Source organism: Pipistrellus hanaki, assembly GCF_964339955.1.
Source record: "Pipistrellus hanaki genome assembly, chromosome: X".
NCBI lineage: Eukaryota > Metazoa > Chordata > Mammalia > Chiroptera > Vespertilionidae > Pipistrellus > Pipistrellus hanaki.
In genome coordinates this window covers 101,630,380-101,655,836 of record NC_140524.1, presented here as the reverse complement: position 1 = coordinate 101,655,836, position 25,457 = coordinate 101,630,380, and the positions used below count along the sequence as shown (strand labels likewise).

Here is a 25,457-nt window from a genome sequence, read left to right as displayed (position 1 = left end):
CCACTGGGTGTAAGATGTCTTTTTTAGGTGTTTATAAGTCAGCTGCTAAACTGTGGTTCCATATGGGTGAGGAGCAGAAGAACAGACCAGATCAGTAACTTAAGGTCTGAAAAATGGCATGCCATTTAGCTCAACCATGCTAGGGGCTGAATTACTTTCAACTGTTTTCTACTGTGGCCAGCTGTCATTTATGGATAATTAGCACAGCCAAAGTTCCCAGATAATGACAATGTGGTGCCAAAGCATGGAGTAAGTTTCAATACCAGGCTCACAAGCAACATTTCGAAAGGGCTTCCGAGTTCTTTATGACTCCAAAAAATAAACACATTGCCAATGACAAGGCACTCCCCTCTTCATGAGGTTCTGGGCAAAACTGCGGGTGTCTGTGTAGCTGTCACACCCCTGTTTAGACTCTTAAAAGAGATTATTCCTTCATGAATACAACAGAATAACATTAGCTAATTCTTCCTTTCTTGATTCTTCAGCCACTTCTTCTCAACAGATCTTTGAGAAGTTTTAATACCTATATCCTACATAACATTTACCTTTTATGTATCTACTAGAGGCCCCAAGCACAAAATTTGTGCACTCAGGGGGGTGTCCCTCAGTCCAGCCTGCACCCTCTCGAAGTCCAGGAGCCCTCAGGAATGTCCCTGCAGGGAGTGGGCCTAAGCTGGCAGTTAGACATCCTTAGCGCTGCCACGGAGACCGCTGCTGCACTAGCCAGCCATAAGCCTGGCTTCTGGCTGAGTGGTGCTCCCCCTGTGGGAGCGCACTGACCACCAGGGGGCATCATAGCGACCAGTTGTTCCACTGTTTGGTCAATTCGCATATTAGCCTTTTATCGATATTATATAGGATTCTGGTCTGTTTTTAAAAGCAAGCATTTAAAATTTTTTTGAACAGTTGGTAGGTATGGCAGTCCATTTTACCTTTTGCCTTGGTATATTAGTTATTTATTGCTACATGAAGAGTCAAAATATGTTACAGTAGCATTAAAAGCATATAGTATTATTCAACATATACTTAAAGAGCACCTGCTATAGGTCAATCACTGTTCTAGGTCCTGGGGAAGTCTTCGTGAACAAAACAAAGAGCCCAAGCTCTGGTCAGTGTGGCTCAGTTGGTTGAGGATTGTCCCGTGCACCAGAACGTTGCTGGTTTGATTCTGGGCTAGGGCACATGCCCAGGTTGCAGGCTTGATCCCCAGTAGGGGTCATGCAGAAGGCAACTGATTGATGTTTCACTCTCACATCAATGTTTCTCTTCCTCTCCTATAAAATTCAATAAAAATTCAACATAAAGCAAAGAGCCCTGCCCTCATAGTTCTTCTAGGCTGGTGGAGGAAAATGAGAAGAAACAAACATATTCAAAGAGTAAATTACATAGTAAATACCAGGTGATAACCCCCAGAGAAAAGGAGGAGGTACAGAGGAGTGAGGGGAACCAGGAGTGTGGGAGGGTTTCCAGGGCACCCTTACTGAGAATATGATATTTGAGCCAATCCTTGTGGAGAGGAGGGAATGAGCCAGGAAGATTCCAAGAGATGAGCATCCCAGGCAGGGATGAGTAAACACAAGGGCAGCTTGGGGGAGTGGCTAAAGGCAAAGTTTGGCAAGCTAGATTGCCTAGGTTTGAATCCTCGTTCTGCCACTTTCTAGCCAAGCTGTTTTCCATCCCCATGTTTTGCCTTCCTAATCTATGAAATGGGAATGATGACAAGCCAGGGTTTGGCAAACTCCTGTCTGTGAGCCAAATTCTGCCTACTAATTGTTTTTATACATAAAGTTTTATTGCAACACAGCCACATTCATTTAGGCATTGACTGCTTTCATGCTACAACAGCAGAGTTGAAATTGGCAGAGACTTTTTGGCCTTCAAAGCTGAAAATATTTACTATCTTATCTTTTACTCCAAAAGTTTGCTGATCCTTAGACTAAACTAAAAGTAAAGGCACAACATTTATGATTTAGATTTGTCCTGTGATATCAACCTTTCCTTCTCTCCTAAGATTTTGTTTCTCTGGGCAGCATCCCAAAGAGCCTGAAAAAAAAATCATACAATATCGTAAAACTTGGGGATATTGGAAAGAATGTAAAAGCTTGGGTAAAATAAAAGTAGCTGGATTATTGACAAATCAAAGAAGTAGAAATGAACATTGTCAAACCCTGTGCTAACACCATCAAAAAACAATAACAAATATCACTCACATCTTATTTCCAGTGGAAGAATCTTGCCAGTGATTCACATGAGGGGATGTAACCACAGAGTGGAAGGCCCCAAAGGTAAGAACATCAGAACAAAAGCCCAATTTCACTTCTGTGTGTCCCTAGTGGAATTGTGGACTTGTGTACCAGCCACCAATTTAATCCTCAGTGTTAAGCTTCACTTGAATGTTGGATGGGGAGGAGGTAAAGCAGCTTGCACAAATCCAAGGGGCATGGAAAATAGAAACACTTGCAAAAATTAGACACTTCTCAATGACAGACAAGCTGATGGTTTTGCTTGTCTTACTATCATTACAGTTAGTTCGCTGAAATCAGAACGAGAGCCCTCCAGAAACGGATTAGACCTGGAAGACACTGCTAACATTTATAGATGGCCCACTCTCTACTAGTTCCTGTTCTAAGCCCTTTATTTGTATTCACTCATTTAATTCTTACAAGGACTCTAAGGAATATGTTATAATTATTAGCCCCATATTTTAGGTGAGGAAACCTAGGTATGGGTCTTAAATAGCTTACTAAGATCACACACCTAGCCTGACTGATGTGGCTCCCTGGTTGAGCATCAACATATGAATCAGGAGGTCGCGATTCCATTCCCAATCAGGGCACATGCCAGGGTTGCGGGTTTGATCCCCAGTGGGGAGCATGCAGGAGGCAGCTGATCCATGATTTTCTCTCATCATTGATGTTTTCCTCTCTCTCTCCCTCATCCTTTCCCTCTGAAATCTATAAAAAATATTTTTTAAAAGATTACACACCTAATAAATGACAGACAGAGTTGAGATTTGCAGGCTGCAGAATCTAAACCCATAGTCATTATTTGTATCTCATCACTTCTCATGATTGCTCAATACAAACCCCACCCTTTACAAAGGAGCAAAGCCAGGTCAAAAGAAGTTAGGTGACTCCTGCAGTAGCCAAGTGGGACCTGGGAAACAAGAGTCACGTTCTGCCTCTTTCTATCACCGAGTCTTTTCACCAGGAGACATAACCATAGAATTAGGTAAGCCAGACAATTCTACAAATCCAGAGGCTTAAGGTTGTCCTCTTTTGTAAAACAGATGGCACTAGATTTATCATTAGTTTTACCTGGCATGATATCTAAGTTGTTCTCTAAAGCCCACATTTATCAGAGCCACAGCAACTAAAATGTAAGTCCAGAGAGGAAGGTAAGCCGTTTTACCCTTTCAGACCTCAAACAGCCAGTGCGAATATTTTGCAAAAATCAGTCCAATTCTGCTATTCCCTTTCAGCATGACATGCTCCTTCCTGCTCAAGTTTGCTCATTTCAAGCTGTTCCAACATTATCAATCAATCTAAAAGGAATGTTCTCATAAATCTGCATTGGCACACACAGCACTTAGCTGTCACACATCTCAGACAATGATCAATCTGCATTTCTTCAAAATCACAAGATAGATGTAGAAGAATCACAACATTTTATCACAATAATCTCTTGAAAAGAAGTACAAGTAGAGCTATTTACATCACTTACCCCTGGATTATATTCAGCTGCGTCGTTGCTGCCCTCTCCAATTGAACTGAACTAGACTTGGAGTAGGAACTTGAATCTGCTTAAAAATTTTTTTTGGTGAAAAATGCATCTTGAAATGGCAGATTATATCAAGCGTCTGAGAAATGGCTCAGCTGGCATAGCTGTGACTCCCACGATACCTTTTGTTGCCAGACACCTCCTTTACTGTGAATCCTGGGACCCCACCATGCAGTCTTGTCATCAGACCATTGAAACGTTCTTGTCCTTTCAGACAGAGGCAGGCTGTGTCACTGAGAGAGTGAGTGTGGCATGCGTGTGCGCGCGCGGGTGTGTGTGTGTGTGTGTGTGTGTGTGTGTGTGTGTGTGAGAGAGAGAGAGAGAGAAATAGTGTGGAGGGGAGACAAGAAGGAAGAGAAATTGAAACAGGATTTCCTGCCTTTTATTTGAATAAGATTATTTACAAGAGATATTCTGGAGTTGGGAAAGGATTCCTCTATTTAAAAAAAAAGTTCCCCTTTCCACGGGGATCTGCAAATGGTAATTGGATTGTAACTGTGCAAACTGTCCTTATAAGGAATCAACCAAAGAATGTTGGGAACCTCGGGTAAAACCCCTGAGAGCAGGACAGAGCACAGGGTGCGTTCTTTGTTAAGGACACATTCTTGATTCTCACATTTATTTTAAACCTCTGACTTCTTCATTTTTCTAACATGGGTAAAAAACATTACCAAAACAAAAAGCTTTCATTCTATTTTATACTGAAGCACAACACATGCTCTGAATTTTATGCTCCTTTGGGGCAATAGCCCGTGAGGAGTTGTTCAATTCCTGAGCAGAGGGTGTGGAGGTCAGAGTGGATGCAAACACGTGGCCATGTTTCAAAGAGTGCAGGTGGGGGTGGGGCTGAGGGTAAGGGTGGAAGGAGAGATCCCCGAAGAACAGAGAGAAAAGGAAAGGTTCCAAACACATCCTGATCACCAATGACCTTGATCTTCGTGAATTCCACATGGCACTGAACCAAAAACAACTTAGAAAGACAACTTTGTTTGCCAGTTGATCTGAAGTTATAGTTCATGGTCTGAAGTGAAGTCCAGCAAAAGCATCACGGCAGGTATAATTGACAAACTGAGAAGTGATTTCGTGGAAGATCTTACTGACTCAAAATGTGGGGACTCGATGTTTTTTTTAACAGGATTCTGCAAGGTTAATCACCGCTTGCTGTAAGCCACACACAGCTTCTCTTGCTGCTAGTATTTATTTAGCAAGAGGAAGGAATTTAAACAATAAAATACATCAGATGATTTTCTTTACTAGAATAATTGCACTTTAAGAAATTCAGACTACGCCCTAGCCAGTTTTGTTCAGTGGATAGAGCATCTGCCTGTGGACTGAAAAGTCTGGGTTTCAATTCTGGTCAGGGCACATGCCTAGGTGGTGGGCTCGATCCCCAGTAAGGGGTGAGCAGATCAATGATTCTGTCTCATCATTGATGTTACTATCTTTTTCTCCCTCTCCCTTCCTCTCTGAAATCAATAAAAATATATTTTTAAAAAGAGAAAAAAGAGCTGAAACCGGTTTGGCTCAATGGATAGAGCATCGGCTTGGGGACTGAAAGGTCCCAGGTTCGATTCTGATCAAGGGCATGTACCTTGGTTGCGGGTATATCCCCAGTGGGGGTGTGTGCAAGAGGCAGCTGATTGATGACTCTCTCTCATCAATGTTTCTAACTCTCTAACTCTCTCTCTTCCTCTTTGTACAAAATCAATAAAATATATTAAAAAAAAACAAACAAACAAAAAAAACACATGATACCTATTTAAAAAAAAAAAAAAAGAGCGAGAGAGAGAGAGAGAGAGAGAGAGAGAGAGAAAAGAAATTCAACTAAACATTTACCATTACAGCATATACCGCTACTGGATGTTGAAAATAGTCATGATTCCAGCAGATAGTGAATATGGTTTATGTGATATGGATACTCATTAATGGAATAAAGACCTCTTTTTCAGGTGACTTAATATAATATTTCACATAAAATTGATCAGTATGCAGTTCATTTGTCATTGTTAAGAAAACGATCTATTTGTATATGAATCGATGAAATTTACATGTAGTGTTCAATGAGTGCTTACTAAGTGTCAGACGGTGTTCTAAGGATTTTATGAACATTGATTCATTTAACCACTAAAACATTATTAAAAGTAGGTTCCACTATGATCCCCATCATTAGAGATGAGGAAACAGAAGCTTAGAAAGGTTAAGTAACTTGCTCAGATATTCACAGCTTATAAGTAATGCAGCCATTGTCCCAACAACTATGAGGTTTACAGATTAACTGGAAGACAGAGCCACAGCCCAAAGTGGGCACTAGTTGCAGCCATGTCATAAGGGTCCAATGGGAAATACATATGGTGATTTAATAAGAATGATTACCTAATTAACACTGGCAAATCAATTATTTGTATTTTTCAGGTCAATTAATGTTTCATAAGAAGGTGACTATTTCTTTTTTCTTGTTTTTACATTCAATATTATTTTGTATTAGTTTCAGATATACAACAGAGTGGTTAGACAATCATATACTTTTTCAAAAATATTGTTATTGATTTTAGAGAGGGATGGAAAGGAAGAGATAGAAACATCAATGATGAGGGAATCATTGATCAGCTGCCTCCTGCACACCTCATGCAGGGGATTGAGCCCACACCCTGGGCATGTGCCCTGACTGGGAATTGAACTGTGACCACCTGGTTCATAGGTCGACATACAACCACTGAACCATATCTGCTGGGTGACAATCAGTTACTTTACAAAGTATTTTCTCTGATATTTCCAGTACACCACCAGCACCATATACAGTTATTGCAATATTATTCACTATATTTCCCATGCTATACTTAACACCCCAATGTGTATTTTGAAACTACAAATATTTACTCAATTATGAAGGTGACTATTTCTTTAAGTGAAGAATCTCAAATAACCTCAAGAGACAATATCTTACAAAATTCCTACTCGATTTTATGAGTGGAATAAAGTCAGGCCTCACTTTTGTGTATCTTTGAGATTCTTTGGGGGAAAAATGCATTCAGTCCAGAAAAACAAAGGGCGAGGATAAAGAATCTCCTTTAAAATTCATATATCAACTTAAATAGAACCAATAGGAGGCCAAAAAGTCACCCAAATAGCCTTAGAAAGAACTATTAGGAGGCAATTAGAAGGGCCAATCTGCAGAAGAATTTTGATAACCAGAAAAAAATGCCAACAACACAACAGTCATCTTTTACCTATTTAACTCATCAGCCGAGGATACCAAGCAACAATTTCCAATCTCAGAATCTACAACCTTAGCCATTCACTGTACCTTTTTCTTGATTCCTAGTCTGCATCATTTCTGTTTTTGTCACTGGACACAGCTGTCCCATCAATCATGACAATGTGAGTAAGAAATAAACTTGTATGGTGAGATTTGGGAATGGATGTGTTATAGCAGCTGACCTCCCCTTCCTTAATGTCCTCTGTACACACAGATTACAAATCGAAACAGTCTGAACCTGGAGCCCCAGCCCCTAGGACCTCTCCTGTACTTCTCCCCAAGGAACCACACAACAGCTCATTCTTCCCTTTCCACATCTTCACATGGAAAGAGAATACCTGATCCACTGGATGGTGAGATAAAAACTATTCTTTGGCCCAGCTGGCATGGCTTAGTGGTTGAGCGTCGACCTATAAACCGGGAGGTTACAGGTTCGATTCCTGGTCAGGGCACATGCCTGGGTTGCAGGCTGGATCCCCAGTAGGGGGCGTGCAGGAGGCAGCCGATCCATGATTCTCTCTCATCATTGAGGTTTCCAGCTCCCTCTCCCTTCCTCACTGAAATCAATAAAAACATATTTAAGAAAAAAAACTACTCTTTGTAACTCACTTTGCAGAAGATGTAGGAAGTCTTTTTAGAACAGGAAGATAAATACATGTTCAATGACATCTTTCAGGGTGTCATATTTAGAAACTGGTGATGCTCTTACATTTTAGAATCATGTCTTAATCTAATCGATATACCTTTTGTTGGTCCAATTAACTTCTTTTGGCCAGTCCCATAGAATTGGCACTTAAGGTCTTAATATTTTTCTGACTGTACACAAAAAATACACATTGTAAAGGGTGTTTAATCCTTCAGCTACCCTAAAGAGCACACTGGAAATGTGGTATATTTTTGTTTAATTGCCACACTCAACCTTTGGATGCTCAGAACTTCAAGAGGAAAGGTCACAAGTGCAAGCACATAGGAGTATTCTGCATTCCCCCCTGTTGCTGTCATTTGCGTTCTCTTTTAAAAAATATTTTTGTTGATTTTTTAGAGAGAGAGAAAGGGAGAGGGAAAGAGAGAAAAACATCAATGCAAGAGGGAACATAGGTCAGCTGCCTCCTGCATGCTGCCTACTGGGGATCGAGCCACAACCTAGGCATGTGCCCTGACTGGGAATCAAACCAGCAACCTTTATGTGCATGGGACGACACTTAACCAACTAAGCCACACCAGCCAGGGCTGTCATTTGCTTTTTTAACCGTAATTCTCTGTCCTCTCCCCACCCCAGCACTTGACCTTGGCCTAAGTTTCAGCACCCTTCTGCTGCTACTGTGACCTATTTGCAGGGAGCGTAACATTTAGATCGTTCACATCTAAAAATCTACCATCAAAGCAGAGTATTAGGTAGCTGCAAAGTTACTGTAGGCCACAAATCTGAACTAGTCAAAAACACAACAAACAACATCTAATGTTTAGTTAGTGCTTACTGCCTCCATGAAGAGTTGCTATATTTGAGGAGGCAGGTACTAAGATTATCCTCATTTTGCAGACAAGAAAACTAAGACCAAGGGAGCTTAGATCATTTGCCGGAAGCCACACAACTAGGGAATAAGAAGTTCAAGCCCAGGCAGTCTGCTTCCAAATGCAATGGGTTAAATCCTCAGGCTACGTCGCAGCATGCCCGTGACCTTTTCCTTAATGAGGCCTTTGGAGACGCGTGTGCAAAGTAAGTATGACACAGAGACCAGAAGGCCTCTGCAAGCGGCATAAATCAATGGAGGGCAGCGGAGTGTCCAAAGCCCTTATGGAACAAATGCACAAATGTGCACGAACAGGCAGGACAGCAGGAGGAAGCAGAACAGAGAGCAATTACCTCTGAGGGTACAGGGAGGGACTGAAGCTTGTTTTCAAGAAAGAGGAACAGGCATTTTAGAAACCCTCCTGAATGTCATATCCTTTATAAGTAGAAATATGTACCCTCAGTTTTCTTTAAAAATATATATATATATATATATATATATATATATATATATATATATGGATTTCAGAGAGGGAGAGAGAGAAACATCAATGATGAGAGAGAAAAACTGATCATCTGCCTCCTGCACGTCTCCTACTGGGGATCGAGCCTGCAACCCAGGCATGTGCCCGGACCAGGAATGGAACTGTGACTTCCTGGTTCATAGGTCCATGCTCAGCCACCGAGCCACACCTTGCTGGGCTGTACCTTAAGTTTTTGAGCAGAGGTGTAACGTGATGAAAGGGCTGGTTTAGGACAGATGAATGAAGCAGAGTGGCACAGAACAGATAGGAAGGGGATAGATAGAGGAAACAGACATTGAAGTCTACAATGTGTGTGGTAGAGGGAGGACCCATGGGTGACATCAACTGACCAAAAAGAACTTTCAGCAGCAATAGAACAAGTGGCCCTTAGGGGTGCTTTAAAAAAAAAAAAATATATATATATATATATATATATATATATATATATATATATATATATACACAAAGAGGAAGAGAAAGGAATAGAGAGGTAGAAACATTGATGAGAGAGAAACATTGACCAGCTGCCTCCTCCACACCTCCCACTGGGGATGTGTCCCCAACCAAGGTACATGCCCTTGATTGGAATCAAACCCGGGACCCTTCAGTCCAAAGGCCGACGCTCTATCCACTGAGCCAAACCGGTTTCAGCTAGGGGTGCTTTTTTTTTTATGAGTCCCTCAATTTTTCAATCAATCTCAATGCTCATGGAATCAAGTCTAATATTATATTTGGAGAAAATAACTTCAGGGGTAGAGTGAGAACCTCACAGCTCATTGTATATGTCAGGGAGGGCGGACCCAGCAAAGAGCACTCTCTTCTGGTTCTCATGGAGATATGCGGAAGGGCGTCACTGGTTCTGATCTACTGCACAGGATGGCATTGACTTCACAGGCCGCTCTTCTACCCGCGTCCTGAGGAGAGCTGAGTCACGAGGATGGAAGTTGGAGGTTTCATCCAACAAGGACGCTCAGATAAGAGGGTACTCATTATGGGAACTCTCTGCAGACCAAGTCATTATTCCGATAGGGGCAGATTCAAAGCTCACCCAACAAGAGGATCAGGAATACTGAAGAAGTGTGACCTCAAACTGGAGAACTCAGTCCCACATCAGATATGTACAAAGCAGCAGAAAATAAAGCAAGCCTTAAGGATAGATGAACCTCATATGCAGCAGATGGAAAACCCTATGCTGAAAACCAATAGGCCAAACAAAGCAGGCAACAGCAAATTGAATTCCACTTTCTCATTTCAATACTGCCATTTTACCACATTTTGTTCATCAATTGCACTGAACACTACAAAAAGCTCCTCTCAATGAGGTTCTTCTCTACGGGAAAGAAAAACAACTCCCTAAAAATTACATTAAACTTAATTAACTTGCTACCTTAATGAGCTCATTTCGAGTGTCACCAAATATTAATCACCTCTAATCTGTTGCCCAAAATGTGGACTGTTGACATAAGCCTCTGAGTTTCCGCTTAAGACAATTCATCTTAGTAAACACTTTCAACAGGCAGTTCAAAATCGGCACTAATTGTTGTAATTCTTCAAACTAAGTGGGAAAGGCAACTTACACACTTCCCATCAAAGGCTGGTAGTTAACTCATCTAGATCTTTCCTTGGGGAGCAAATGAGAAATCAATGTGTTTTAAATAAAATACATGCATCCACACTATTAGGCTGTAGGAAATGTCTAGCTTTAATAATGTACTTGGAATATTTGCTTCAAAAGCAAAATTCGTTCAGATGCTGGTGTGATAAATATTAGAACAAACTATAAGGAGCAACAGTCCTCAGACCTGCTTGCAAATTAGAATTACTTGGCGCATACCTCAATTTAAAAGAGCCAGGCCGGCGTGACTCAGTGGTTGAGCATTGACCTATGAACTAGGAGGTCACTGGTTTGATTCCTGGTCAGGGCACATGGCTGGGTTGCGGGCTCGATCCCCAGTGTGGGCTGTGCAGGAGGCAGCCAATCCATGATTCACATCATTGATGTTTTTCTCTCTCTCTCCCTCTTCCTTCCTCTCTGAAATCAATAAAAATATACTTTACAAAATAAATAAAAGAAAGTCAATTGCTCTGGCATTAAAATATATACTCTTGCCCATCCCCCTCCAAGACCAGTAAGGTCCCCCAAACCTTTCTATATGGTGGAAATTTTTGTTACCTGTACTGTCTGATGTGGGGCCACTAGCCCTTCATGGTTAATGAGCACTTGAGATGTGCCTAGTGAAATGGAACCATTGACATTTTAGTTACTCTTCATTGATTTCAATGTAAGTTGCCACAGTGGCTAATGGCTACTGTGTTGGACAGCACAGGTATAGAGCAAATAAATGAGACTGTGGGTTGGGGCTTAGACCCTAGCAGATTTGCAAAGCTCTCCAGGGGATTCTATTGGGTCGGCAACTAAGTAATTGCGGGTTTCACACATATATGGCTTCAGTTGAATTTTTAGGTTTGCAGACGTAGTACAAATGTAAAACACATTTTGTTATTTGATAGTTGGCTATTCAGCTGTTAATCAGTAAAAATATCTGCAGCCCAACCTGAGGTCCAGTGGAATGCCCTGGGAGTGGGGAAGCCATGAGGGTGGCAAATTGCTAGCATTTCCCCAGAGGGCATTACCTTTGTCCAAACACCACAAAGCATCTGGCATGCGCCTTTGCCTCTCTCCCTCCTACCTACACCCCTCCCTTCTCACAAGTCCTCACACTCTCATGTGATAGGTGCGCTATTCACATATTCCTCCAGGTATCGACCCTGCCGGATTTCTCTAATACCAAGCGATTCTTATGCTTTTCCCTTCTCTTTCACTGGCAGCAGCAATCATACCTAATAATGTTACTGAGATCAACCAAAGGACTTGTATGCGTGCATGTGGGCCTAACCAATGGACACAGACAACAGAGTGGTGAGGGCATGAGTGGGGGGAGGGGGTTGGGGGGCAATGGAGAGATAAGGACGCATATATAACACCTTAATCAATAAAAAAATAAATTACTTTTTAAAAAAAGAATCAAAGCCCAGATCTTGTGGATTCATAATTTAAAATTACTTTTCACTTTCACGGGCTTGATCCAGATGTCACTTTATATGATTTCTGCCAGAGCGTGCTGTAGGTAGCATTTCCAATGGCAGCACAGCTAGGTGGCCACAGGCTTCGGGACACCATGGTCTGTGGGTCTCTGCTCACTGGCGGCTGTCTCCCCCTAATGGGATGCAGCATGCTAGCACAGTGCTTACGGGGCAGGCTCTGTGGTCTGACCCTTACCACCTGGCTCTGAATGCCAGCTCAGCCCACAGCGAGCCACGTGAGCATCGAACCATTCTAAGCTTCAGTTGCCTGCTCTGTGAAACAGAAATAAGATAGTTCCATGGGGACAGAGCATGGCAGGTGGAAGCTGGTGAGGCAGAGCTGCGATGTTCTCTATCGAGGGCCTTGCGCTGAAGCCAGACCCCACGGAGGTGAAAGGGAAGATGCGCTAGGGTGTGAGGATGGGATCGCCTCCATACCCAACCTCCTCTCCTGCGTGGCCCTGACGTGAGTCACTCTTTTATCTCAAAGAAGTTGGGCAGCACTTGAAGCCTGGACATCACATGTGGATGCAGGATGTGAAGAATCTGATTGCAGTGCTGACTCTGCACATGAATCTGTAAATGAAGGGGCACAGAGAGATGGCAGAGAAGCTTTGATTGGACATAAAACTTCCACTTGGGAAGAACTAGTTTGGTTGTGGTAACTGACCTTCCTGGCTAAAATAGAAAACTATTTGAGAAGTACGAGAAGATGTTTCTTAAGACTGGATATACACTCTCCATGAATGATGGTGCAATGGTAAAGAATGTCAAACTCCATTTTCAAGCAAGTAATCATCATGTGAGAGTTATATTTGCAGTGGCCTGTCTTGTCGGTCATTCCTGTTGACCTTTTTACTTCTCTCTGGAGTATACTTGTTGAAGAGCTCCTTATGACTAGTTATGTTTTATGGAAATCAGCACACAACCACAATATTTAAGCATGGGAACATTCATATGTATATATAATTGATTTCAGAGAGGAAGGGAGGAGAGAGAGACAGAAACATCAATGACAAGACAGAATCATGGATTAGCTATCTCCTACATGCCCCACAATGGGGATCGAGCCTGCAACCCAGGCATGTGTCCTTGACTGGAATTGAACCTGGAACCCTTCAGTCCACAGGCCGATGCTCTATCCACTGAGCCAAAGCGGCTAGGGCTTCATCTACATTTTTAATAAATGTACCAACTAAGAAAAAATAGTTCTGTCGGAAGGATGGAACTATGTAATATGCGTGCTGAATGAGACGTGCTCCACACACTCACTCTGGCCCATATTTTTACTCCCCTCACCCTCATATACAATTTTGTAGTGAGTAAAGCAAAGAAGCAGGGCAAACTTTTTGGGAGGAAGTCGTGGAATTCATCCAAGTGTGGTCCAAACAAATGATTAACTCACATGGCACCATGAACCTTTGGAAAATAATCACAAGAAAATAAATAATATGCTAATGTGATTTTTAAAATATTAAACTTACTTATTTTAATGAGTCTACATTTCTATTGACTTCCAAACCACCAGTTAATATTAATGGAATAAGGAAGTGTGTGCTGATGAACATAGATAAACATCACTTGATTATTAAAAATGGTAAGACCCAGAATTCCAGAGTTCAGTAATATCAGCATCAAGAGCATACTGTACAATTTCCGGCACATAATCACTTTGTTGATCATGTGGTAATCTCAGTGCCATAGCTTAACTATATGCTCCAATGTTGTTTTTACTCACGGGTACTATTGATTTATGCTCATATTTTCTACATGGAGTTTTGCTGTCTTCTTGCTCAATATCCATCTACAGGTAGAACGTTTTTTAATGTAAGAAAATGTAACATTGCAATCTATTAGCACTGTGAGAGTTTGTAGTCCACTGGTAAGGATTGCTTATCAGTGACTCACAGCACGGATAAGATAAGCTGGGAGCTATGTTCCATCCCCAGGGGATTTCAATATGTGAGGAACAGCTAACTTTTCTTGTGGATGTAAATATGTATTCATTCTTATTCTTAGCCCTGATTGTGTATTCCCTACTTATTCATTAAACAGTTTTATGGGGGAAGGTCTATTAATATGTACCCATTTCACAGATGAAGAAATCAAGCATCAGGAGGTTAAGTGACTTGTCCAAGGAAACAGATAGCAAGTGATAGACCTGGGATTCAAATTCATGGGCCTTAACCCCCCTAGAGTTTGGGGTCTTAACCATCACCTTATGCCACCTCCCCGTATGGCAAGGTATGACTCAGGATAGCACACCAGACGGATTGTGAGTGGTCCTAGGCTCACCTCAAAGCATCTCTCATCTAGTTTCTTACAAAGTAAAATTCTTAAGTTTGTGAAGGATGTATTATCTGTCATACGTTATATCTCACACCTCAATGAAGGCATGACTTGGCCTTGAGGTGACAACTGTTGATCTGGAGCAGGTGTGGACAAGCCCCAGCCCCAGCCACACCAGCCCCCTGCCTGTTCTTGGGAACTGGAGCCCAGCCAGGCCCAGTCTAGGGCTGAACCCTGGTACCACAGCAGAGTTGAGTGGCTGCAGTATGACAGCCAACACCTATCATATTTACCATCTGGCCCTTCACCACAAAAAGTTTCCTGAGTCTGTTCTGGACCCACTGCAAAGAACTCAGCAGACATGTAGACAGGAAATGACAGTTCATGGGGCATTTCACAATTTCAAACAGCAAAGAAGCTCATCTTTTTATAACTATCATTACAACATGCATGCATGTATGTATGTATGTATGTATGAGCTCAAGAGATTATTTTTCCTTTATTCTTCTTTTAAGGTCCTAAATGGCCTAGACCAGTGGTTGGCAAACTCATTAGTCAACAGAGCCAAATATCAACAATATAACGATTGAAATTTCTTTGGAGAGCCACATTTTTTAAACTTAAACTTCTTCTAATGCCACTTCTTTAACATAGACTTGCCCAGGCCATTGTATTTTGTGGAAGAGCCACACTCAAGGGGCCAAAGAGCCGCATGTGGCTCTCGAGCCGCAGTTTGCCAACCATGGGTCTAGACACTTGAGATGTGTAGAGAATCACTTGTGATGTCTCATTGAGGAAGGTTGGGAATGTTTAAATGTCAATTATTTTCTCAGAAAACTTTAACTTCACATAATACCTCCCTCCCATCTCATCAAACTCACCTCCCCACCCCTCACTTTCAGCAATTTTCTTGATTCTTATTTCAACGTTGGAAATCTATTTGATTCCCTACATCTGTGCCTTTTCTCCCTGGTTAGACCGTACATTCTGGAAGGACAGACACAGCACTCAGAAGAAACAGCACTTGCAGTTTTTGTTGGTTGAAAGAAAGCTTTGGGGAAAGTACAGTCTATGTCTATACAGAAGACCATTTGTATCTATTAGCATGGGAACAAGACCGGCGGGTAATATTTATATTTAGGACATTTGTTCTAAAGTAGCTCAAATCATTTCCAGTAAAAATGGGGGGAAAAAAATCTCGCTTCCTGGCTTTTACTATTAAGTGTCAAAACATGTAAAAGGGGCAATTGAACAGAGAGAAACAACTTTGCAGGATGACACAGAATTCCAGGTATGACATAAAAACAAACCATCTGTACTTACTGGCACAGATCTGATTTTTTTAGTTCCATGTTTCAGATATTTCCCCCCGCCCCCCGAAATGTTTTCTTCTCGATATGCTACTTTAAAAATGATAAATTAAAGTGTTTCAGAGACTCGGCTAAATACTTTTGCTTTGATATAAGCCAAATAATGCCTCCTCTTGAGCAATGGCATACAAAAAAGGGTTTAAAAAATAAATTATAGTAAAATATGACAGGGACTTGGAGAGTTATAACTAATGGGTGAATTTTTAATAGACTTTATTTTTGAGCACTTTCAATTTTGTAGCAAACTTGAGTACAAGGTACAGAAACTGGGGTGGTGGGCAGGGCCTGAGGTCCCCTGTCAAGTCCTGTCAGATGGGGGGTGGGGCCTGAGGTCCCCTGTCAAGCCCCAAGGGGGCGGAAGAGGACTTAGCCTCAGATCCCTGCTGATTGTTCCTTAAAGCTCCTTAAGGGAACTTGGCCTCAGCTGTGGATGCGGCCATTTTTGGGACAGAGTGATGGTCAATTAGCATATTCCCACTTCATTAGATAGAATATGTAGATCCAGAGACACAGAAGCATGGAACAGATTCAAATCTCAGGGAAGGCAGCGGAGGGTGAATGCAACCGCTCTTCATTACACTCCCATATCAGGCCCTGAACACCACTGATTTATCTATGTCTCTCTCTATGGATTTGCTTATTTTTGGTTTCTTTCTCTTAGCATGTTTTGAGGGTTCACCTGCATTAGTACTTCATTTCTCTTTATGGCCAAATGATAATCATTGTATGGCGATGTCAAATTTTGTTTAACCATTCTTCAGTTGATGGACGTTTGGGTTGGTTCTACTTTATGGCCATTATAGATAAAACTGCTACAGATATTCATGTACAAGCTTTCATGTGGACATGTTTTTAATTCTTTTAGGCATAGGCCTAGGAGTGAAATCGCTAGATCACTTGATAATTATATAAATATCCAAACAAAACAACAACATAAACTTAAACAGCATGAGTACAAATATGAAGATTTAAAAATATGTTTTAGTGTAAATCTCATTTTCCACCTCATTCCTGTCACATCATATAAAATATCAACAACTATGAGTAAGCCCATATAGTGTCTCCAATTCATATAAGTTGGCCATTGGAACTTTTATCAAGCCGTGAGAAGAACAATCCTTCAGTTTCTTTTCTCTCACCACCTTATGAGCATGAATGGCTTGAAAAATTTAAAGGTTTGTAGTGTTCACTTTTTTTTTTTTTTTTAAGAAATTGAGCCAGGTAATGGCTATATCACAAAAAGAAAATAATTCCTTTAACTCCTCTATGTTCCTATCTTATTTCCAAAGATTAGTTGTTGATATCCAGCCTGGCAATTGTACATGTTAAAATAAAGAACTGTTTAGAGCCTAGCTTCTTTAAAGGAAATATTCTTGTCTGTATCAGGAGAGAAGCTAAAAATAAAATGCCACACAAAATAGTTCAGTAGCCTCTTATAATTACTCTTGCATTCTTTGACTTTATTTATCTGTGGGTGAGATTTCAAGACAATTGTTCAATACTGCAAGAGTTGATCAGAAGCAAATAAATAAGAAAACAATCTCATGAACTTCCTTCTGGTTCTACAGAATGCTATCTCACATCCTCCAGCGTTGAGAAACGGAGACACCATTGGGACAGCTAGTGTGGTTGGCAGAATAAGAGACCCCTAAAGATGTTCACACCCCAACCCCTGGAACTTCAATATATTTCATCTTACATGGCAAAAGGGCCCTTACTGATGTAATGAAATTAATTATTTCGAGATGGAAAGACTCTCCTATATTATCCAGGTGGACACATAGGCTTTTAAATACATGTTGATTTCAAAGAGGAATGGAGAGGGAGAGAGAGACAGAAACTCAAAGATGAGAGAGAATCATGGATTAGCTGCCTCCTGCACGCCCCACACTGGGGTTTGAGTCTGCAACCCAGGCATGCGCCCTGACCAGGAATCAAACCATGACCTCCTAGTTCACAGATTGATGCTCAATCACTGAGCCATGTTGGCCAGGCCACATGGGCTTTTAAAATAGGAGAATCTTTTCCAGCCGAGTTCACAGCGAGGGGCAGATGTGTCTATTGAAAAGTGGTCAGGCTTGCAACATCTATGGCTTTGTAGATGGAGAGAGAGTGCCATGAGCCATGGAATGGGGGTGGTTCCTGAAAGCTAGAGAAGGCAAAGAAATGGAGACTCCCTGAGAGCCACAGAAGGAATGCAGCATCACTGACACCTGGATTGTAGTCCAGTGAGGCCTGTGTCAGATTCCTAACCTACAGAGCTGTAAGTTAGTAAGTGCGTTGCTGTAGCCAGTTTGGCTCAGTGGATAGAGCGTCAGTCTGTGGACTGAAGGGTCCCAGGTTCAATTCTGGTTTGGGGCACAATACCTAGTATAGGGCCTGCAGGAGGCAGCTGATCCATGATAATCTCTCATCATTGATGTTTCTATCTCTCTCTCCTTCTCCCTTCCTCTCTGAAATCAATAAAAATATGGTGTTTTTTTTAAGTGTGATTGTTTTCAGCCTATAACTATGCGGTAATTTGTCACAGCAATGTAAGTACAGAAAGAATCAAGAAATTTCTATACATACAAGGGACTCATAAATTATTTAATATAGGATCTCCCAAACTGTTCCATGATCGAATAAGTTTGAGAAAGTTGTTCATGTCAGCTCCATCTTAAAGAGCCATTACAATAAACAATAGCTAAGGAAAAATGGAGAAGTCGTACAGATGGAAAATTATAACTCAGAGCATCTACTAAATACATTTGCCATAATCTCGCCTCCTTTTCTTTTCAGAACATCTCTTCGCATCACTCAGATCCCCCAGAACACAGTTGGGAAATGCTGACCTAACCCCACCTGCTCAGTTGAGAACCTGAGACCCCAAAAGAAGTTGCCAGGATGGCACTTTGGCAACACAAAGTCACAACCCTGGCTTTGCACTCCTCATCTGGAACCCTGGTCAGGATGCCACTCTGTCCCACTGGTACGAAGACCCATTTCCTGGCATCAGAGTCTGTCCAAGTTGGACCTCAGCTGGGAGAAGAGGACATCAGGGGAGAATCAGCCCAACAAAGCTCATAGCAGATAACATTCTCCTCAATTAGGTCAAAAACTGAATGGCTGTTTAGCACTGAACATATTATTTAAAATAAAAGTGTAACCCTAGCTGGTTTGGCTCACTGGATAGAGTGTCATCCTGAGGACTGAAGGGTACTGAGTTTGATTCCAGTCAAGGGCACATGCCTGGGTTGCAGGCTCAATCCCCAGTTGGGGACTTGCAGAAGGCAGTCGATCAATGATTCTCATTATTGATGTTTCTATCTCTCTCTCCCTGTCCTTTCTGCTCTGAAATCAATAAAAAATAAATGTTTAATAAGCTATTAAACATATACTAATTTCATATTAAGAAGAGGAACACAATAAAATATTTTCCCCCAGTGATTCAACATGTTCCTAAAAACTCCCAATTCTGCTGCCAAAGTCTATTTTCCACAAACTCTGGTCTCTGAAAATGTTAATTTGAGAAGGAAGAAAGATACAACCAAATGGCATTGTTTGTGTTTGTAGAACTTAAATAATGCTTTCCCACTACCTGTTCCAAGAGCTGTGAATCCACTGTCCTTTTATGTTTTTCATTATCCACATCTTTCTGTAGAAACTGAACACTTTTCTCCACCACCTCAGCCTTAAAATAATAATAATAATAATAATAATAATAATAATAATGACTAATGAAGCTAACAACTCTGAATACTTATTTTGTGCTAAAGGAAACTCATTTAATCTTTACAACTGATGAAAGTATTACTACTAACATCTGTGTTTTACAGATGAGCCAACTGAGGCACAGTGAGTTCAGGTACTTGCCCAAGGTCACACATAAGAAGTGGTCAAGCCAGAATCTGAACATAATTTGACTCAGAGCAAGGTTCTCTGTAACCAGTAGCCCAATGGTCCTTAATGAGAGTGATTCTACCTTCCAGGAGACACTTGGCAATGCCTGGAGACATTTCCGGTTGTCACAGCTGAGGAGTGAAGTTTTACTGGTTTCCGGTGGTAGAAACCAGGGATGCTGCTACAGGACAGCTCCTACAGTGCACAGGACCGCTCCCCCCCCCCCCCCCCGAAACATGCACAGAGAATGATCCTACCCTAAAGGGCAAGAGCTCCAAGATCAGAAAACCATGCCCTAGTCTCATGCTCCCAATGACAGGTCATTTTGAATGGACCACTTGTTGGTAAAATCTATGATTGTCATTCCCAGATTAGAAACTCCTATCTCCACCTGGTAAATGACATCATCTTAGCCTGGAAGGGGGCGGGGGCACTTCGAGACATGGGGGCCATTGAAACATCTTCTCATAACATCCATTTATTCCGTTTCTGCTGGCCATGTCCCTGGCATCCTAGGACACCAGGTCATTTTCATTCTTGTCCTTCAGTGGACACATGAGAGAGAAACTAGCCACCAGGGAGTGTGTGAAAAGGGCCAGAGAGAAGATTCTGGTTCCCATTAGCTCTGCCTTGTAGTCCAGAAGACACAGAGCTGCATCTGCGTCACAGATCATGGCAACAGCAAAGAGATGCGGGCACAACAGGCTTCTTGGGGTGCAGAGCGAGTTTAAGAGTCAAAATGTTTTCAGAGAAGAGTTCTGCAGTATCTACTCAAAATGTACTTGTGCATACCCCCTGGCCTAGCAATCTACTTCTACAAATGAATTTTATAGAAATATTATAAAAAGTGCAAGATACATTTACAGACATACTCACTTCAACACCATCTCTGATAATAAAAAATGAAGCATTGGCAATAAAAACAATAGAAACACATGCATATGTACCAAAAAAATGTGTGCTAGCATGATCATAGCAACATTATTTGCAACAAAACTTGTTAACTACCCAATGCCTATCCAAGTAGAATGAACAACTTGTGATATATTCACACAATAGAATGCTACACAGGAATAAGAATAAATGCCAGCCACCTCCAACAAGATGGAGGAATCCCACAGACATCTTGTTGAGCAAAAGAAGTCAGACACAGAAGATAATATACTTTATGAAACAATTAATGCAAATAGGTAAAACCAAAGTGTGCTATGAAAATACAGATTAAGAGTAACTCTTGGGCCAAAACTGGTTTGGCTCAGTGGATAGAGCGTCGGCCTGCAGACTAAAAGGTCCCAGGTTTGATTCCGGTCAAGGGCATGTACCTTGGTTGCGGGCACACCCCCAATAGGGGGTGTACAAGAGGCAGCTGATTGATATTTCTCTCTCATCGATGTTTCTAGCTTTCTATCCCTCTCTCTTCCTCTCTGTAAAAACTCAATAAAATATATTTTTTTAAAAAGAGAGTAACTCTTGGGGATCCCAGCCAGCATGGCTCAGTGGTTGAGCATCAACCTATGAACCAGGAGGTCATGGTTCGATTCCCGGTCAGGGCACAAGCCCCAGTTGTGGGCTCTATCCCCAGTGTGGGGCGTGCTGGAGGCAGCCGATCCATGATTCTCCCTCATCATTGATGTTCCTATCTTCTTCTCCCTCTCACTTCCTCTCTGAAACCAATACAAATATATTTAAAACAAACAAACAACAAAAAACAACAATCAAGAGTAATTCTTGGGGAGAAGTATCTGGAAGAAAGTCCGAGGGGGCCTCAGTGTCCTGGTCATGAATAGCCATTGCTTGTGGATGGGATTCTTTGGGACTTGAACGTCCTGCCTAATGCATTTCTATGTTATTCGAATTGATTCACAAACACATATTAAGTTCATACTCAGAAAAAAAGACACAGAAAATTAAGATGAATGAAATATGCCTTCAATTTGACACTGTTATTATTTCACCATTCAGGAAGATAAAGGTTCTTGATGGATGAAGGGAAGGATGATGGAATAAACTCCTCGCTTTGCCTGCAGGGTTGCTAATTGAACCCAGTGTTGGAGGTCACTTTGGTTTGTTGCTGGCAATCCTAACAATTGATTCAAATTAGCACTTGTGTGCTGGGCTGCTCTGCATTCAGAGGGAGTTGTGGTGTGGCCACCACAAATAGAATTCTTGGCCACACAAAGAATGTGTCTACAGAACAGCAAAACAACTGGATTTGTTTGATTAAGTGAACAAAACCATATATTCAGAGGAAGGAAAAAGCAAAACAGCTACACCCAAAGGAACCCGCTCAGCTGGGTGGTTCATGAAATGTACCCATTCATTGAGTCAACATTTCAGCACCCTCATGCAAAGGCTGAGCAATAGTCAGTTTGGAGTGAAATACTCATGGATAAACCAAGAGCCCATGAAAAACACCCCTTTGCCAATCAGCAGCACGTGTTTTCTGAGTGCCCACGGTGGGTCTGCTGCTATTATTTTATAAACAATTGCAAATGTCATTGCATTGAGCATTCTTAATCTGACCCATGGCACTGAACAGAATCCACTTCAAATAAAAATAAGCCCTGGATGGTTTGGCTCAGGGGATAGAGTGCCAGGCCCCGAACTGAAGGGTCCCATGTTCGATTCTGGTTAGGAGCACATCCCTCAGTTGCAAGCTTAATCCTGGCCCTGGTCAGACATGTGCGGGAGGCAACCAATAGCTGTGTCTCACACTGATGCTTCTCTCTCTCTCTCTCTCTCTCTCTCTCTCTCTCTCTCTCTCTCTCTCTCTCTGTCTCTTCCTCTCCCTCCCCCCCACACTCTCTTTTAAAAAGAGCAATGGAAAAATTATCCTTTGGGTGAGGATTTTAAAAAAATAAAAAAGTTTAAATGAATAAAACGACACATTGATTTGGGTAGAGTTGATAAATTGCAATTTTTTTATTTTATTTTTTTTTTTACCTACAGTTAAGGTCTTGGAGACAAATATAACAATGAATTCATAAAATAAGATGTATTGCAGTCCATGCATCTCAACCCTGGCTGTACATTACTATATGGAACTGAAACAGAATTTCTGAAGGTGGCACCTGGCCAACAATATGTTTAAAATCTCCCCAGGTGATTAAAAAATACAAAGAGTTGGAGTGATTGCTCAGAACAATTAAATCAGAAGCTAAGTGGAATGTGACCCAAACAGGAGTATTACTGAAAAGCTACACAAGTGGTTCTGAAGTATAGTCTGAATTGAGACCATTTAGAACAGCAGTCACCAACCAGTGGTTCAAGGATCGCTGGTGATCCATGAGTGGGGACCGCTGATTTAGAACACCAAACTTCCTCTAAATTTATACTATAAAAAAGCCAGAGCTGGCCTATCAAGAACCGGTTTGTAAAGAGACCCAATATTACGTGGCCTCAGCTTGTACAATTTCACCAAAAAATGATCACAAGGTGATATTCTACCATGTTATTGAAGCATCCATCTTGTATGAAAACTGTTTGAAATTTTAACCCTGCTATTTGGCTTCTGTGGATATAACCTTCCCCAGACAAGGTCATCAGTGCTGGCGCCAGGCCAGGCCTCTGGTTGAGGTCTCAAGGTCCCAGTACACACTGGCTCTTTAAGAACTTGCAAAAGGGGGCTGGAAACACTCCATATTTGGGAGACAAAGAGGGTAGGATCATATAAATAGGGAGAATTCCTGCATGTTGGGGCCCAGAATTTGAGATTCGTTTTCCTCTGGACCCGAGCGTAATAAATGTAACTCCATCTCTCTAAGTATTGCTTTGTTCTTCTGCGGTTTTCTGTAACATTATGACTTCAGCTGTTTTGGCTAATGTATCATATGGATTAATCATACAATATATATGGATTAGATCCCAATTTTTTGTTTTGTTTTATTTTAATCCTCACCTGAGGATATTTCCCATTAATTTTTAGGGAGAGTGAGAGAGAGAGGAAAGACAGAGACAAACATCAACTTGAGAGAAGTACTTCAATGGGTGGCCTCCTGCACAAGCCCAGACCAGAGCACGGGCTGGGGAGGAGCCTGCAACCAAGTCCATGCCCTTGACCAGAATAGAACCCGGGACCCTTTAATGTGCAGGCCAACACTCTATCCACTGAACCACACTGGCTAAAGCTAGCTCCCAGTTTGTTAAGTGCTTACTATGGTTAAGCAGTGCGCCATCTGCTTGCTTTAGAACATTTCACATGCTCCTCACAACAATGCTAGAAAGAACTGAGTGGGAATAGTTATTTCTAGGGGCCCACTCACACAGGGAGGTATTCCCCCAGAAGGACTGCTCTCACTCAAGTTTAGAGTGGGTCTATGAGACCCAGCCTCGTCCAGATGCTCTAGCTAGCCTATATCTTAAATGTCAGGGGAGGGGAACAGGGTAAAGGAAAGGTCTCATAGATGCGCACACTTAAAATCTCAAAAATATCCTCAAAACATGTTTGGTTACAATAAATTTAAGCCAGCACAAGTCTAATGCATGTTGTAGTATCTGTGATAAAAAACAAGAGCTAAAAGCAACATGCTGTAATTGCCAGAGTCCATGAGAAATAGGACTATTTACGTTCTGGATTCACAGAGAAGCCGCTGTGTAATGGCAGCCTATTTATAAACACAATTCTGGCTCACCGGCTTCGGTGTGCTAGCACTGCTGTGCACAGGGCATCGGGTCCTAGACGGTCACCTTTACACAGGCCTGAGCAGTTGGAAAAACCACTTCCTCCACATTGAGCGCAGCAAACATGCCAGCTGTCACCTCAATGATGTGTAGATTCCCACTCTGAGCGGGACAGAAGTTGAGAATGAGAAAAGCCCATAGACACAACTTCCAACCCCTTTATTTATATGGGTTCCCAGGCAGGACTAGGCCCCCCCTCCCCCCACTCATGCCTTTTTGAACAGAAAAGAGGTCATGCTTCAAAACTGACTTTCTGGTATTTACGTATTTTTAAAGCCCACACGCTTCCTCTCTTTCTTCCATTCCTCAGCCTAAGTTAGATTAGTAGGATTTGATTAAACTGTGATTGCTCACTTGATTTTGTTAGTCATGCTATAAATCAAATCTCATGCTTTTTTTCTTTTCCTTTCTGCCTAAGGAGTGTTTATAGTCCGCAGAATAATTTGAAAGCTGAGTTAAGTAAAACTCTTTGGGAACCGTTTATACCACTTTTATGGTTGTGGCATAGAACACTCCAAATCCCAACTTATATACTTTCTGAATTATTGGCATCATGGTTCCAAGCCTTTAAATTAAAGACCACTGACATACCATTTTATTTTTAAATAACAATTTCAATCTTATTTAATGACCTGAAAACTGGGTGATTTTTCCCACTGGATATTTTTAAAACAGTAATCTCACCCAAATCTTCTTTCCCTTATTCAATTCTCCTTCCTTCCTTCCTTCCTTCCTTCCTTCCTTCCTTCCTTCCTTCCTTCCTTCCTTCCTCCCTCCCTCCCTCCCTCCCTCCCTCCCTCCCTTCCTTCCTTCCTTCCAAGAAATCATAGATTTGGCCTAGCTGCTTTTGCTCAGTGGATAGTGCTAGCCTATGCACTAAAGGGTCCCAGGTTCAATTCAGGTTGGCAGGGGAGTGGTTAGGGGCAATCAGGCAGGCAGGCAGGCGAGCAGTTGGGAGCTAGCAATCCTGAATTGTGAGAGGGATGTCCAACTGCAGTCAGACATCCCTCAACGGGTCCCAAATTGGAGAGGGTACAGGCTGGGCTAAGGGACACCCCCCCCCCCCCCCCCGCACGCCCTGT

At 41.8% G+C, this 25,457-nt stretch overlaps 1 protein-coding gene across 3 annotated transcripts in view; it reads right to left on the bottom strand.

Annotated features, from left to right (window-relative positions):
• Positions 1–25,457, bottom strand: part of ARHGAP6 (Rho GTPase activating protein 6) — a 468,278-nt gene that overhangs the window by 103,721 nt on the left and 339,100 nt on the right. The window contains exon 1 of one of the 3 annotated variants that reach the window (XM_084869823.1): positions 3,724–4,075. The exons of the other annotated variants lie outside the window; for them this stretch is intronic. The gene's annotated coding sequence lies outside the window, so the exon portion shown is untranslated. Of the gene's footprint in view, positions 1–3,723; positions 4,076–25,457 lie in introns of those variants that run through there. 3 annotated transcript variants of the gene reach the window in all.